Genomic DNA, 6,232 nt, shown 5'->3' with positions numbered 1-6,232 from the left:
GAAGTCTGTAAATACAGAGAATTAATTATTTAGTTCATCTGATGTCAGTTTGTCACTCAGTTTGCCGTGTCAGGACATTCTTTACATTCTGAGATATTCATACTTTTAGTTCAACACACATCTGGGCCCTGTTACTGCTTTGTGAGTGTGTATACATGTCTAAAAGCAGTTTCGACACAGATAACCCTTCATTAGTCAGACATGTGCTCTCCTGTTTAATGGTTTTGGTCGTCCAGCCAACAATGAAAGCAGAAAACCAAGCCCAAATGAATTACAGAGTTACTCTATCTTCATTTTGTTCTCATTTCTGATTTGTTGGGACAGGGAGAGACTTGTATTCTCCATTTTCATTTCAAAAATATTTTATCTGAAAGATCAGAGCACGGAATACCATATACATAATTGTTCACAATGTAGAAAAAATACAAGTATTTGCTTATCATAGTGTGTGATGCAAACAGATTTTGTAATATGAAAAAGTGTAACTTTCACAACTCAAAAGTCTTCCTTTATTGAAAATGAGCTGCAAGAATGACTTTTCTGAACATTTCGAAACTTTCAAATGTCAAACATGTGAGAGCACATGAACTTTTTTAACAACACTTCTTGGATGATCAGAATCCAGGAACCCACCCATATCTAGAAATATCATAGAGACTTTGAGATGGACTCTTTTTACTTAGTAAGCAATCACCTACTGTAGCAACCACATAATAATGCATTAAAACCCACATAGAACTTAAGCAACTGCAAAGCAACACCCTGGCAACTCTCTAAGAGCCACTAAGTATCCTTTAGAAACCACATAGCATCTCAGAATAAGCCTCAACCTATTGTTGTGTTGATTTTTGTATGGACATCACTCACATTTTCTTTAGAAAATATACAAATTTAGTTATTATCTCTATGCACAAGCAATTTTTGAAAGAAAATCCAACCAGAAAACTCCACTGCAGTGTGCAGTGATACATACACTTTTGACTTCAGTTATATTTGGGTTGTATTTCAGAGACTGTGGTTTTAGCTCTAATACCAAACACATGGGATCCCAATACTGGCTTACCCACACCATTTTTATAAGTGTGTGTTAAAAACCACCATCTATTTCTGCCTTTGTGCCTAAAATGAGCTTTTTATGTGTCCTCTGTGTGCAGCTCCAGTGCATATGTTTTATTCAGAGTCATAATGTATAGCAGCATGATTGTGAAGGGTTGATTTTTTATAAGTCATTATATAAATAGTTTTGAGGTCATACTATCATAGTATCCATCAACTGCCATTTGAGTGAGGTCTTGTCACATCCTGTTAGCTTCCCAATCTCCAGAAATCCGGAGCAGGAAGTGGAGAGCTTCCCACTGCAATGTGAACATGCTGTTGCGCTAGTCACCTTTCTTAAGCTAAAGCTCACCTCTGTTATAAGATTGATCATGTTCGGTTATTGTTATTGCTTATTAAATGTTACAATTGATTCAGATATATTGCTGGTGTCTATAATTACTTATGTCCTCAAAATATGAAAAAAAGAAAAGAAAGAAATTAACAAAGGTATTGTATTAGAAATATTAGCCTTGATAATACCTCATAAAGGTAACAAAATGTTGCTACCATATTTTTTACGGTGAAGTTCTGGCAACCACAGCTGCCGGTATTTTACCGTAAATGTCACAGATTTTTTTTTACAGTGTAGTTAACTTTATTTTACAGTCCTGTTCCGCATGTACATACTATGTACTTATTATTGCAATTTAAATAACTGGGTAATAACTATACTAACCCTGAACCTGCCCCTAAACCTAACCTTAACTCATGTAGTTACCCTATACCACCCAGTACATTCTTGGGTAAGTACACTGTACGTACATGTGCTGTAAAATAAAGTGTAACCACTAGTCGCTTATTAGTATGCATATTAGTAGCATATGGCTGTTCATTAGTACTGATAAAGCACATATTAATGCCCTATTCCACATGACAATAGATCCCTTAACCCACCCCATACCTAAACACAACTACTACAACATCTATCTTACTCACCATCCATAAGCAGTAAATTAGGAGTTTATTGAGGGAAAACTCTTGGTTAATAGTGAATATGTGTTCCCTAATCTAAAGTGTTACCATAGTTAAAATATGCCATTAAAAATACATTATTAAAAATAATCTGATTTTTATGTGCGATTAATCACAGAAAGCTGTGTGATTAATTAGTGTAAAGTTTTTAATCAATTTTCAGCTTTAATTAGCTGAATGTTTCCTATGTAGGGTGTGCCAGATGTCACAATAACCTGAATCGCACATAAACTCAAACAGTGTTGCCCTGTTTAGTGCTTATGGCATTTTTACAAGGACATGTATTATTGTTTATGCTGCATTGTATCTTTTGTCATGAATAAGGTCATAAATACATGAGGTGTGTGTGTTTTATTAAAAACCGAAGTGTGATGGAAACACTTCAGTCTCAGGAAGCAGGAATGACCGTTGAACTCTATTGAGGGACTTTCCTCAAGAGTGTGAGTGTGTGCAACAATTATTGAAACAATGCCCCTGTTTTAAACCATGACGTTGTTTTGGGTCTCAAACAGTTTCACAGATTTCCTCTGGTGACATTAGTGTGTTTATGTGTGTGTGTGAGGTAAAGTTTCTTCTTCTTCTCTTCTGTTGACTGAAGGTCAACCAAGAGTCTGGTTCCTACAGTTACACCCTGAGTGTGTGTGTGTGTGTGTGTGTGTGTGTGTGTTTTCAAAGCATTAGCCCCAGACTGAGCTCTGAGCAGAAATCCCATCTCTACGTCTATCTCAGACCGCTTTCAGATCTATTTCTGTGTGTGTAGCCTCTTTAAAGTGACCCAGTTGTGTGTACGTGTGTAGAGAGGAGGACGGTTCACCCTTGGCTCGCTTCTCGCTTTCTTAACACCTCCGTTTCTCTCCAACTTTCTTTCTCTCAAACTCTTTCTTTTGTTCCAGCAATTTTTTGCAATTTGCGTTGCCTGCAGCGTTAACCGTGATCCAGTTACTGCATCCACGGAATGTGAGTGACTGTGTGTGTGTCTTGTGATGGTGCATCAGGAGAAAGACCATCAGATATATGCTCTCTCTCTCTCTCTCTCTCTCTCTCTCTCTGATCTCATAGAGGTGTGGACGCGGTGGACGCTCAGTCTCAGGCTGCGTGTGTGTGTGTGTGTGTGTGTGTGTGTGTGTGTGTCAGACAGCAAGGAAGACTGCTTGAGCCCATGGACATGGAATTAAACGTCCGAAGGATTTTATTCTCAAGAAAACTGTGTGAATCACACCGGAGGGCAGAAAACAGTGGCAAAGCTGTTTGAAAGGTGAGTTTATGGCTGTTATTCATTCATTTATAATAGGAGTGAATTTTATGTATAGACTCAATGTTTAGTGACAGCAGCAAATATTGTTTTTGACGCTTGTGCAGATGGATGTACGGCCTCCTTTAAAATTCCGTTTTCATGTTTACCAGGTTCTTGCTCTGGCCGTGTTCTGTATTTGTAGGAGTATTTATGGTTTTTTATTTGTATAGACTGAGGCACTGTGGCATTACTGAGCTTTAATGTGTAATTTAGGAAGCTTTTTATTTCATAAAATTACTTATGAACATCCAACTCCACACAATGCATATTCATGATTTTGCACATTTACTGAGGATAATGTTTAAAATCAATGGAAATAAATGTCCAGTGTCCAAATGTCCAAAAGTCTAGAGCATATCAAAATAGAGCATATCATTATATTCATAAAATATTTTCAGAAAACAAATCTTAATATCTAATTTGTCTCACTTTAATAATGTTTATATATTTTTAAGGGTAAACCAAATAATGGTAGTTATTTAAAACAAAATGTTTGTCTTGTAATAACTCTGTCTACTGGGTTTGTATGGTTGTGCGTTCTGGATTTGGATGTGCAAATATTTGGTGTGCAATATTTACACGATAAAATACTGGAAATGTGCTGATGTCATTATGTGAGTGTGTAAATGTGCTGCCTTATTTAAAGTGATCCGCTTGATGGACAAACAGTCAGTGTCAAATTATTGTTGTATATTTTTTTTTTAGATTTTCATTTTTCTTCAGGACACACACACACGCACACGCACACGCACTTTCTCTCTCTCACACACACACACACACACACACAAATAAGCATACACGCACTCACACACACACACACACACACACACAGACACACACGCACGCACACACACACTCACGCATGCACACACACACGCACGCACACACACACACACACACACACACACACAGACACACACGCACGCACACACACACTCACGCATGCACACACACACGCACGCACACACACACACACACACACACACACACAGACACACACGCACGCACACACACACTCACGCATGCACACACACACGCACGCACACACACACACACACACACACACACACAGACACACACGCACGCACACACACACTCACGCATGCACACACACACGCACGCACACACACACACACACACACACACACACAGACACACACGCACGCACACACACACTCACGCATGCACACACACACGCACGCACACACACACACACACACACACACACACAGACACACACGCACGCACACACACACTCACGCATGCACACACACACGCACGCACACACACACACACACACACACACACACAGACACACACGCACGCACACACACACTCACGCATGCACACACACACGCACGCACACACACACACACACACACACACACACAGACACACACGCACGCACACACACACTCACGCATGCACACACACACGCACGCACACACACACACACACACACACACACACAGACACACACGCACGCACACACACACTCACGCATGCACACACACACGCACGCACACACACACACACACACACACACACACAGACACACACGCACGCACACACACACTCACGCATGCACACACACACGCACGCACACACACACACACACACACACACACACAGACACACACGCACGCACACACACACTCACGCATGCACACACACACGCACGCACACACACACACACACACACACACACACAGACACACACGCACGCACACACACACTCACGCATGCACACACACACGCACGCACACACACACACACACACACACACACACAGACACACACGCACGCACACACACACTCACGCATGCACACACACACGCACGCACACACACACACACACACACACACACACAGACAGACACACAGTGCCGCTGACCCCTAAAAACACAAACCTACTTAATACATGGCCACCAAATGAACAAATAATGTTAAATTGCCATTAAACTTTAATTTGACTTGATATTTTGAAATGTTGTGAAACAAGAGACAGAAAACTAGCCCAGCTTAATTAATTGTACAGTTTACTGAATGCAGTGTGTGTGTCTGTACTTCTTTTGCTATATTTGAAGGGCCAGATTTTTGAAAATGCATTTGTGAATTTGTGTAGGGTGTGTGTGGTGGGGGCTGTTGACATGTTTTAGGGATTGGGGTCAGAGACGATAGCTTTCATGTATCATCAAAACTACCTCTAACATCCACACAGACACAAACACACGCTGATGCTACCTTACAGCGGGGGAATATCCACTTCCTGAGCTGAACTTCACTGCTGGAATAACAAATACTAACACACACACACACACACACACACACCTGAGCGTAATCATGGAAACACATATACAGTCTCCTGCTGAAATCTAGTCTATTACCAGGATGTATCAGGAAAAGTTGCTTCAGATTTTCATCTGCTGTGGTGGAGTGTGATGATATTCATGAATGCAAATTTACAACCAGTGCAACTTGTATTTGCCCATATAGTACATTGTGAGAGCAGAGCGTTTACCCTCTCTCTCTCCTTATGTCCTTCTTTGAGAAGGAGTGCGAGAGTGAGGGACCCACTCGTTTATTAACGATGTTCTTTTGTGTGGGCCGTCCCGCCCCTCACATCCCCATTGCAGGGCCTGCCACCGAACCTGTTGTCATAACAACAGCTGTCTTCCTGGCAGCCCCCACCCTCTGTATTGTGTGTGTTTTACTTTGATATTTTTTGGAGTACAAAATCATTCCCAGAATTTAGCTTAATATGACAAATTGGAATAAATATTAAATATATTATTAAATAATATTCTGTTTTTAATATAGCTTGTAATATAACCCTAATCCCAATCCTGTTATTTCAATAAACAAATT

General features: G+C 40.5%; 1 protein-coding gene across 1 annotated transcript in view; it reads left to right on the top strand.

Moving 5' to 3' along the window:
- The first annotated feature begins 3,186 nt into the window (after positions 1-3,186).
- LOC107710237 (pleckstrin homology domain-containing family G member 1-like) overlaps positions 3,187-6,232 on the top strand; it is a 48,943-nt gene continuing 45,897 nt past the window's right edge. The window contains exon 1 of the mRNA XM_016514975.1: positions 3,187-3,325. The gene's annotated coding sequence lies outside the window, so the exon portion shown is untranslated. The remainder of the gene's footprint in view (positions 3,326-6,232) is intronic.

Source organism: Sinocyclocheilus rhinocerous, unplaced genomic scaffold, assembly GCF_001515625.1.
Source record: "Sinocyclocheilus rhinocerous isolate Xijiao unplaced genomic scaffold, SAMN03320098_v1.1 scaffold1167, whole genome shotgun sequence".
NCBI classification, from domain to species: domain Eukaryota; kingdom Metazoa; phylum Chordata; class Actinopteri; order Cypriniformes; family Cyprinidae; genus Sinocyclocheilus; species Sinocyclocheilus rhinocerous.
The sequence above is the reverse complement of the archived record's forward strand: the minus strand, read 5'-3'. Positions and strand labels throughout refer to the sequence as shown.